We start from the raw sequence: 11,652 nt of genomic DNA, 5'->3' as shown, positions 1-11,652 counted from the left end.
TCTTTGCAGCCCAAACGGCTCCCTATTCCCTATATAGTGCCCTACTTTGGTCAAAAAGTAGTGCCCTACTCTGGTCAAAAGGTAGCGCCCTACTCTGGTCAAAAGGGAACCCCTTTGTCACTGTCCTCAGCTCTTCCCATGCAGGGGCAGCCGGGTGGGTCGAGGCTCTCAGACAATGGTCCCTGGCAGGCCACTGTCAGCTCTACTAAAGCACGGCTGACTGCCTCTTAACAGGACAGAGCACGGCATACAGCCCTCCATCAGGCCTCTAACCAGGACAAAAACCCTCCTGTACACTGCACCACTCTACAGTTCCAGCTATAGTTGCAAAACTCTGCTAACTTCCCCAAAATGCCCAGGTTTCCCAGAATTCCTGGTTGGATGATTCCAGATTTCCTGCTTATTCCTTCTAGATCTTCTGGAAAACCTGAGAATTTGGGGGAAGTTGCTGGAATTCTGCAWCYCWAGTTACAGCACAGATTACACAGGGTCAGATCCATAGAATTACATATTATAACACATTTCATTAGGATCTCTGTGGTCAGACTCACCTCCCGACCAGAGTCTAATAACCTGGGAATACACTGCAGACAAGACCCAGGTACAACCAGGGTTTCTAGTCAGATACAACCAGGGTTTCTAGTCAGATACAACCAGGGTTTCTAGTTAGATACAACCAGGGTACAACCAGGGTTTCTAGTCAGATACAACCAGGGTTTCTAGTCAGATACAACCAGGGTTTCTAGTCAGATACAACCAGGGTTTCTAGTCAGATACAACCAGGGATTCTAGTCATGCTTCTACATCTGCATTGCTTTCTGTTTGGGGATTTTAGGCTGGGTTTCTGTATAAGCAGTTGGTGACATCTGCTGATGTAAAAAAAGGGCTTTATAGATACATTTGATTGATTGATTGATTGTGTGTGATTGGTAGTTTGGTTCAATTCCTTTTTTGGTTACTGTACCACCAAGTACATTTTGCTCTGCCCGGAGTAGCCCTGAAGTACCCTCTCACGTAAGCCTATGGTCTCATGAGTCTTCCCAAGTACCCCCGGTGGACAGGCCAAGTACCACCGGTGGACAGGCCAAGTACCCCCGGTGGACAGGCCAAGTACCCCCGGTGGACAGGCCAAGTACCCCCGGTGGACAGGCCAAGTACCCCAGGTGGACAGGCCAAGTACCCCCGGTGGACAGGCCATGTACCCCCGGTGGACAGGCCAAGTACCCCCGGTGGACAGGCCATGTACCCCCGGTGGACAGGCCAAGTACCCGGTGGACAGGCCAAGTACCGACCCCCGGTGGACAGGCCAAGTACCCCCGGTGGACAGGCCAAGTACCCCGGTGGACAGGCCAAGTACCCCCGGTGGACAGGCCAAGTACCCCGGTGGACAGGCCATGTACCCCGGTGGACAGGCCAAGTACCCCCGGTGGACAGGCCATGTACCCGGGGAACAGGCCAAGTACCCCGGTGGACAGGCCATGTACCGCCGGTGGAACAGGCCATGTACCCCCGGTGGACAGGCCATGTAGCCCTAGGGGTCCTAGTACCCCAGGATGAGAACCACTGTCCTACTATAGTACCATGTGGAATGTCTGTCTGGTAGGCTGACCTGGTCTGGTGATGAAGTCACAGTGTCCCAGCCCTGCGATCTCCATCCTCTTGAGGAAGAGGATGGTAGAGGTGAGGTTGGTGTCCAGGATCTGAGGGGATGTCTCTACGGGGAGAACTCTCTCTCAGGGTAAAGGCAGAAACACTTCCCTGGACAAACACAGACAACGTTATTACCTGCAAAATCAATCAATCAAACACACACACTACCAGTCAAAGGTTTGGACACACCTACTCATTCAAGGGTTTTTCTTTATTGTTTTTTACAGTGTATAATAATAGCGGACACATAAAACTATGAAATAACACATTTACATTTACATTTTACTTTAAGTCATTTAGCAGACGCTCTTATCCAGAGCGACCTACAATTGGTGCATTCACCTATGATATCCAGTGATATCATATCACTACATATGGAATCACGTACTAACCAAAAAATAAATATATTTTATGTTTATTTGAGATTCTTCAAAGTAGCCACCCTTTGCCTTGATGACAGCTTTGCACACTCTTGGCATTCTCTCAACTAGCTTCATGAGGTAGTCACCTGGAAGGCATTTCAATTAACATGTGTGCCTTGTTAAAAGTTAATTTGTGGAATTTCTTTCCTTCTTAATGCGTTTGAGCCAATCAGTTGTGTTTGTGACAAGGTAGGGGTGGTAAACAGAAGATAGCCCTATTTGGTAAAAGACCAAGTCCATATTATGGCAAGAACAGCTCAAATAAGCAAAACGGGGGTTCCGATGTCAGTACCTGTCGGTCCAGTCAGCTGCTTCCGATGTCAGTACCTGTCGGTCCAGTCAGCTGCTTCCTGATGTCAGTACCTGTCGGTCCAGTCGCTGCTTCCTGATGTCAGTACCTGTCGTCCAGTCAGCTGCTTCCTGATATCAGTACTGTCGGTCCAGTCAGCTGCTTCCTGATCTCAGTACCTGTCGGTCCAGTCAGCTGTTCCTGATATCAGTACCTGTCGGTCCAGTCAGCTGCTTCCTGATGTCAGTACCTGTCGGTCCAGTCAGCTGCTTCCGTCGTCAGTACCTGTCGGTCCAGTCAGCTGCTTCCTGATGTCAGTACCTGTCGGTCCAGTCAGCTGCTTCCTGATACTCAGTCCTGTCGGTCCAGTCAGCTGCTTCCTGATCGTCAGTACCTGTCGGTCCAGTCAGCTGCTTCCTGATGTCAGTACCTGTCGGTCCAGTCAGCTGCTTCCGTCGTCAGTACCTGTCGGTCCAGTCAGCTGCTTCCTGATATCAGTACCTGTCGGTCCAGTCAGCTGCTTCCTGATGTCAGTACCTGTCGGTCCAGTCAGCTGCTTCCTGATGTCAGTACCTGTCGGTCCAGTCAGCTGCTTCCTGATGTCAGTACCTGTCGGTCCAGTCAGCTGCTTCCTGATATCAGTACCTGTCGGTCCAGTCAGCTGCTTCCTGATGTCAGTACCTGTCGGTCCAGTCAGCTGCTTCCTGATATCAGTACCTGTCGGTCCAGTCAGCTGCTTCCTGATGTCAGTACCTGTCGGTCCAGTCAGCTGCTTCCTGATGTCAGTACCTGTCGGTCCAGTCAGCTGCTTCCCGTCGTCAGTACTGTCGGTCCAGTCAGCTGCTTCCTGATATCAGTACCTGTCGGTCCAGTCAGCTGCTTCCTGATATCAGTACCTGTCGTCCAGTCAGCTGCTTCCTGATGTCAGTACCTGTCGGTCCAGTCAGCTGCTTCCTGATGTCAGTACCTGTCGGTCCAGTCAGCTGCTTCCTGATGTCAGTACCTGTCGGTCCAGTCAGCTGCTTCCTGATGTCGTACCTGTCGGTCCAGTCAGCTGCTTCCTGATGTCAGTACCTGTCGGTCCAGTCAGCTGCTTCCTGATGTCAGTACCTGTCGGTCCGTCAGCTGCTTCCTGATGTCAGTACCTGTCGGTCCAGTCAGCTGCTTTCTGATGTCAGTACCTGTCGTCCAGTCAGCTGCTTCCTGACATCAGTACCTGTCGGTCCAGTCAGATGCTTCCGATGTCAGTACCTGTCGGTCCAGTCAGCTGCTTCCCGTGTCAGTACCTGTCGGTCCAGTCAGCTGCTTCCTGACGTCAGTACCTGTCGGTCCAGTCAGCTGCTTCCTGATGTCAGTACCTGTCGGTCCAGTCAGCTGTTTCCTGATGTCAGTACCTGTCGGTCCAGTCAGCTGCTTCCTGATGTCAGTACCTGTCGGTCCAGTCAGCTGCTTCCTGGTGTCAGTACCTGTCGGTCCAGTCAGCTGCTTCCTGATGTCAGTACCTGTCGGTCCAGTCAGCTGCTTCCCGGCGTCAGTACCTGTCGGTCCAGTCAGCTGCTTCCCGCGTCAGTACCTGTCGGTCCAGTCAGCTGCTTCCGGCGTCAGTACCTGTCGTCCAGTCAGCTGCTTCCCGACGTCAGTACCTGTCGGTCAGTCAGCTGCTTCCGACATCAGTACCTGTCGGTCCAGTCAGATGCTTCCTGATGTCTGTACCTGTCGGTCCAGTCAGCTGTTTCCTGACATCAGTACCTGTCGGTCAGTCAGCTGCTTCCGTCCCGTCAGTACTGTCGTCCGTCAGCTGCTTCCTGATGTCAGTACCTGTCGGTCCAGTCAGCTGTTTCCTGATGTCAGTACCTGTCGGTCCAGTCAGCTGCTTCCTGATGTCAGTACCTGTCGGTCCATTCAGCCTGCTTCCTGGTGCAGTACCTGTCGGTCCAGTCAGCTGCTTCCTGATGTCATACCTGTCGGTCCAGTCAGCTGCTCCTGATGTCAGTACCTGTCGGTCCAGTCAGCTGCTTCCCGACGTCAGTACCTGTCGGTCCAGTCAGCTGCTTCCCGACGTCAGTACCTGTCGGTCCAGTCAGCTGCTTCCGCGACGTCAGTACCTGTCGGTCCAGTCAGCTGCTTCCTGACATCAGTACCTGTCGGTCCAGTCAGATGCTCCTGATGTCTGTACCTGTCGGTCCAGTCAGCTGTTTCCTGACATCAGTACCTGTCGGTCCAGTCAGCTGCTTCCCGTCGTCAGTACCTGTCGGTCCAGTCAGCTGCTTCCTGATGTCAGTACCTGTCGGTCCAGTCAGCTGTTTCCTGATATCAGTACCTGTCGGTCCAGTCATCTGTTTCCTGATATCAGTACCTGTCGGTCCAGGTCAGCTGTTCCCGTCGTCAGTACCTGTCGGTCCAGTCAGCTGCTTCCTGATGTCAGTACCTGTCGGTCCAGTCAGCTGTTTCCTGATATCAGTACCTGTCGGTCCAGTCATCTGTTTCCTGATATCAGTACCTGTCGGTCCCACGTCATCTGTTTCCTGATGTCAGTACCTGTCGGTCCAGTCAGCTGCTTCCTGACGTCTGCCTGGCATCTGCTGATGGGTCGTAGTACCTCAGAGTTGGCCCTTATCCTGGGATTATACACCTGGTTGAAATAATACATGTTTAAAAGGACAGGTTAACCATAGAACGACAAATTATAACTATTTAATAATGTCATTAATTAACTCATTTAATAGGATATCTATGGTCATAGCCTTGGCATACATTTATAAACTAACATGCGATGCTTGTTTTATGGGGATTAAACTCACATATCTTTTCTCGACTCCTGCGTCGACGACAAAGTTAACAGAGTCCACAGCCCAGAACATGTCCTCTCCCTGGCTTGTGGAGAGGAAAACCCTCCGGCYCCTGGTCGTAACTGTTCCCCTACTCCCCATCCCCTCCCCCAGGAGAGAGGGTGCCCGACCCTGCCCAGGGCACCAGACCACRGGCACCAGCTCCCCCAGGTCTGCCCCCAGTCTGGTACCTTCTCTCTGGAGGATAGCACGGGCACAGACAACCTCCTGTAGGAGGGGAAACACAGTGTGAGAAATGTTGACAGCATCATACGACTAGTCCCGTGTGGCTACTGGTTAGCAACGCCCCAAGGTCATGGGTTCAATTCCTGCAGGGATCACATGTCTAAAAACTGTATTGACTCACTGTACCACTCTGAGGATAATAGTGTCTACCACTTGACCTTTACACCCCAGGCTGGATGGTTCAACGTGAGGGGAAGAGAGGGCTTATCATGTCATCAATAGTTAACACATTTTGCTCTCAGACCCATCAATAGAAAAAGGCTGAGTTGACATCTCTATTGACAGGATTTAAGCTCATTGTCCTACATATATGGTCAAGGACAACGAGGCCTTTCAAAACGCTTTGTCATTCCAACAGACCACGAGGCCATCAGAGTTAAACACACTAAAGACATAAAAACAAAGGCAGACGAGACGGGGGGAAATTATCTGGAATGTTACTCTGCCATTTAAATTCAATTAAGACGAGTACACACCACTCTGCTTAAGGACAGAGCTCCTACTTAAGGACAGAGCTCCTACTTAAGGACAGAGATCCTACTTAGGAAGAGCTTCTTACTTAAGGACAGAGATCCTACTTAAGGACAGAGTTCTACTTAAAGGACGAGATCCTACTTAAGGACAGAGATCCTACTTAAGGACAGAGCTTCTACTTAAGGACAGAGATCCTACTTAAGGACAGAGATCCTACTTAGGACAGAGATTCTACTTAAGGACAGAGATTCTACTTAAGGACAGAGCTGCTACTTAAGGACAGAGCTCCTACTTAAGGACAGAAGCTCCTACTTAAGGACAGAGCTCCTACTTAAGGACAGAGCTCCTACTTAGGACAGATCCTCTACTTAAGGACAGAGCTCCTACTTAAGGACAGAGCTCTACTTAAGGACAGAGCTTCTACTTAAGGACAGAGCTCCTACTTAATATGGACAGAGATCCTGCTTAATAAGGATAGAGCTCCTACAAATACTGCCACCAATCCATCCACTGTTGAACTGTGTAACTGGTCTCACCTGAGCTGAGGCCAAGAACAGCAGCACATCTCCCTTCTCCTTGGTACGGTGAATCTCCAGTACCAGTCTCAGAGCAGAGTAGAAGTAGTCTTTACTACTACAGTTACTGTAGACCACCTCAGCTGCACAGAGGGCTTCCAGACGGACCACAGGGACGTTACTACCTGTAACGGCAGGGAACATTACTGTTAGTCCAGTCCATGTTATCATTACATTGATAACTGAAACAGTCAGAACTCCGTTCCATGTTTTACTCATGTTCTAATGGAGGTGGTGATCCACAAAGTATCCCCAACAAAATGCTTTCAGTAAAGATCAATAAATAATTTCAGACGCCACAACCTCCATTCTTCTAATCATCTGATAAACACAACAATGGTGACTGTGTGTTATTCCCCCTGGGTTGTTACAAAGTGCATCTTTTCCCATTAAAAAAAAATCAATGAATGTAAAGGAGGGCGGTTCCACTACCGTAGTGGGCCAGGAGACTGTCTGTCATGGAGGACACAGTCAGGATCACTACCCTCAGGTCTGGTCTATGGACCAGGATGTCCTGCACAATCACAAAAAAAACTTTATTGACATGCAACAAACTGCTGTTACTAGGAATTTAACTTGTGTACACAGAACTTTAAAACATCTCTCTCTCTCTCTCTCTCTCTGGAATATTACCCCTAAAATATAAATCTATATAATCCATCAGATACTAGTATGCTGAATGCCACTTTTAAAGAGAGAGAGAGAGAAAGGTCACAAAAGGTCATCCCCACCCTACCTGGAGCAGTCCCAGCAGTATGTCTGTGCTGACGGTTCTCTCGTGAGCCTGGTCGATGACAATGGCCCCGTAGCGCTCCAACATGGGGTCAGACATCATCTCCCTCAGTAGCAGGGCGTCTGTACAGAACCTGGAGTGGACCACAACTGAGTTAACTAATGATGCAGGTGGTAACGTCTTTCAATGCCGGTACGGAGCGTGGAGACCAGAAGTGAGTTAACTAATGATGCAGGTGGTAACATCTTTCAATGTCGTTCAATACACACTATGAGTTCAATGCCGATACGGAGCGTGGAGACCAGAAGTGATTGCCGATATACCCCATATATGCAGAAGTATGTGGACGCCCCTTCAAATGAGTGGATTTCGGCTATTTCAGCCACACCCGTTGCTGACCGGTGTATAAAAGCGAGTACACAGCCATGCAATCTCCATAGACAAACATTGTCAGTAGAATGGCCCATACTGAAGAGCTCAGTGACTTTCAACATGGCACCGTCATAGGATGCCACCTTTCCAACAAGTCAATTTATCAAATTTCTGCCCTGTTAGAGCTGCCCTGGTCAACTAAGCCCTGTTATTGTGAAGTGGAAACATCTAGGACGAACAACGGCTCAGCCGTAAAGTGGTAGGCCATACAAGCTCACAGAACAGGACCGCCAAGTGCTGAAGCATGTAGAGCGTAACAATCGTCTGTCCTCGGTTGCAACACTCACTACCGAGTTCCAAACTGACTCTGGAAGCAACATCAGCACAAGAACTGTTTGTCTGGAGCTTCATGAAATGGGTTTCCGTGGCCGAGCAGCCGCACACAAGCCTAAGATCCCCATGCGCAATGTCAAGCGGTTGACTGGAGTGGTGTAAAGTTCGCTGCCTTTGGACTCTAGAGCAGTGGAAACGGGTTCTCTGGAGCGATGAAGCACGCTTCGCGATCTGGCAGTCTGACGGAACGAATCTGGGTTTGGCGGATGCCAGGAGAACGCTACCTGCCTGAATGCATAGTGCCAACTGTAAAGTTTGGTGGAGGAGGAATAATGGTCTGGGGCTGTTTTTCATGGTTCGGTTCCCTTAGTTTCAGTGAAGGGAAATCTTAACGCTACAGAATACAATGACCTTCTAGATGATTCTGTGCTTCCAACTTTGTGGCAACAGTTTGGGGAAGGCCCTTTCATGTTTCAGCATGACAATGCCCCCATGCACAAAGCGAGGTCCATAGAGAAATGGTTTGTCAAGATTGGTGTGGAAGAACTTGACTGACCTGCACAGAGCTCAGACCTCAACCCCATCGAACACCTTTGGGATGAATTGGAACGCCAAATGCGAGCCGGGCCTAATCGCCCCAACATCAGTGCCCGACCTCACTAATGCTCGTGGCTGAATGGAAGCAAGTCCCTGCAGCAACATACTTGCATGCTACTTAGTATGTAGAGATGTATTGTCTATGGATGCTAGTAGTAGTGTGCTAGTAGTAGTATGGTAGTAGTAGTATGCTAGTAGTAGTGTGCTAGTAGTAGTGTGGTAGTAGTAGTGTGCTAGTAGTAGTGTGCTAGTAGTAGTGTGCTAGTAGTAGTGTGCTAGTAGTAGTGTGCTAGTAGTAGTGTGCTAGTGTGGTTATTGAGACATCTCCTTCAGCATCAGTATCTGGAGCAGGACGACCAGAGATCTGAGTTAACTAATGTCATGGTTTTATTTATTTTTTTACCCCTTTTTATTTTTCTCCCCAATTTCCTGGTATCCAATTGGTAGTTACTGTGTTACCTCATCGCTGCAACTCCCGTACGGACTCGGGAAAGGCGAAGGTCGAGAGCCTTGCGTCCCCCGAAACACAACCCAGCCAAGATGCACTGCTTCTTGACACACTGCGAGCTTAACCCGGAAGCCAGCCGCACCAATTAGTATTTTTTATTTTATTTATTTATTTCACCTTTATTTAACCAGGTAGGCTAGTTGAGAACAAGTTCTCATTTGCAACTGCGACCTGGCCAAGATAAAGCATAGCAGTGTGAACAGACAACAACACAGAGTTACACATGGAGTAAACAATAAACAAGTAGAGAAACATAAAAAAGATATGCGAAGAAAAATATATAAAAATATATATACAAGGGACACGGACAAGACGAAGGACAAAGACGTCTGACTGCTACGCCATCTTGGATAGAGGAGGAAACACCTGGAAGCCATCCGCACCAATGTGTCGGAGGAGGAAACACCCGGAAGCCAGCCGCACCAATGTGTCGGAGGAAACACCGTACACCTGGCGACTGTGTCAGCGTGCACTGCGCCCAGTCCGCCACAGGAGTCGCTAGTGCACGATGGGACATGAACATCATTGCCGGCCAAACCCTCCCCTACCCCGGACGACGCTGGGCCAATTGTGTGCCGCCCCATGGGTCTCCCGGTCACAGCCGGCTGTGACAGAGTCTGGACTCGAACCCAGAATCTCTAGTGGCACAGCTAGCACCGCGATACAGTGCCATAGACCACTGCGACACTTGGGAGGTGTGTGTGACTGTGTGTGTGTGTGTGTCTGTGTCTGTGTGTGTGTGTGTGTGTGGGTGTTGTGACTGGTGTTGTGTCTGTGTCTTTGGTTTGTGTGTGTGTGTGTGTGTGTGTGTGTGTGTGTGTGTGTGTGTGTGTGTGTGTGTGTGTGTGTGTGTGTGTGTGTGTGTGTGTGTATATATATGTGTGTGAGATCCAGACCTGAGCACAGTGTCAGTAGAACAGCACGTCTCCAGAGGGATGGTGTAGCCCACTTCATGTCCAATGTTGACGTCCATCTCATCGGCCACCCTGAGGGCCAGGTCTACCGCCTGCTGGGAGTGGATCTGGGTCGACACTGCCACGCCGTGCTGGTACTGGGCCGACAGGCAGAACTCGCACTCCACTGGGGGATCTGGGAAATGGATACATTGTAGTTAATCATGTAGATATTCCATTTCAATCAATTTCAGCCCCACATTATAAACAGGTATTCATCCACCCAATCATTATGCATCTAGCGAAACTACCAGAGTGACCTGACTCAAATGGGATTAACAATATTAATCCACTAGAGTGACCTGACTCAAATGGGATTAACAATATTAATCCACTAGAGTAACCTGACTCAAATGGGATTAACAGTATTAATCCACTAGAGTGACCTGACTCAAATGGGATTAACAATATTAATCCACTAGAGTGACCTGACTGAAATGGGATTAACGATATTAATCCACCAGAGTGACCTGACTCAAATGGGATTAATGATATTAATCCACCAGAGTGACCTGACTCAAATGGGATTAACAGTATTAATCCACTAGAGTGACCTGACTACAACAGGTTTAACAATATTAATCCACTAGAGTGACCTGACTCAAATGGGTTTACAACATATTAATCCACTAGAGTGACCTGACTCAAATGGGATTAACAGTATTAATCACTAGAGTGACCTGACTCAAATGGGTTTAACAGTATTAATCCACTAGAGTGACCTGACTCAAATGGGATTAACAGTATTAATCCACTAGAGTGACCTGACTCCAACAGGCTTAACAGTATTAATCCACTAGAGTGACCTGACTCAAATGGGATTAACAGTATTAATCCACCAGAGTGACCTGACTACAACAGGATTAACAATATTATCCACTAGAGTGACCTGACTCAAATGGGATTAACAGTATTAATCCACTAGAGTGACCTGACTCAAATGGGATTAACAATATTAATCCACTAGAGTGACCTGACTCAAATGGGATTAACAGTATTAATCCACTAGAGTGACCTGACTCAAATGGGATTAACAGTATTAATCCACTAGAGTGACCTGACTCAAATGGGATTAACAGTATTAATCCACTAGAGTGACCTGACTCCAACAGGCTTAACAGTATTAATCCACTAGAGTGACCTGACTCAAATGGGATTAACAGTATTAATCCACCAGAGTGACCTGACTACAACAGGATTAACAATATTAATCCACTAGAGTGACCTGACTCAAATGGGATTAAACAGTATTAATCCACTAGAGTGACCTGACCAAATGGGATTAACAATATTAATCCACTAGAGTGACCTGACTCAAATGGGATTAACAGTATTAATCCACTAGAGTGACCTGACTCAAATGGGATTAACAGTATTAATCCACTAGAGTGACCTGACTCAAATGGGATTAACAGTATTAATCCACTAGAGTGACCTGACTCCAACAGGCTTAACATAGTAATCCACTAGAGTGACCTGACTCAAATGGGATTAACAGTATTAATCCACCAGAGTGACCTGACTACAACAGGATTAACAATATTAATCCACTAGAGTGACCTGACTCAAATGGGATTAACAGTATTAATCCACTAGAGTGAACCTGACTCAAATGGGATTAACAATATTAATCCACTAGAGTGACCTGACTCAAATGGGATAACAGTATTAA

At 48.3% G+C, this 11,652-nt stretch overlaps 1 pseudogene; it reads right to left on the bottom strand.

Moving 5' to 3' along the window:
• The window catches only part of LOC112076525 (putative pre-mRNA-splicing factor ATP-dependent RNA helicase DHX32), a 36,226-nt pseudogene that overhangs the window by 19,689 nt on the left and 4,885 nt on the right, over positions 1 to 11,652 (bottom strand).

Source organism: Salvelinus sp. IW2-2015, unplaced genomic scaffold, assembly GCF_002910315.2.
Source record: "Salvelinus sp. IW2-2015 unplaced genomic scaffold, ASM291031v2 Un_scaffold3811, whole genome shotgun sequence".
NCBI classification, from domain to species: Eukaryota; Metazoa; Chordata; class Actinopteri; order Salmoniformes; family Salmonidae; genus Salvelinus; species Salvelinus sp. IW2-2015.
The sequence above is the reverse complement of the archived record's forward strand: the minus strand, read 5'-3'. Positions and strand labels throughout refer to the sequence as shown.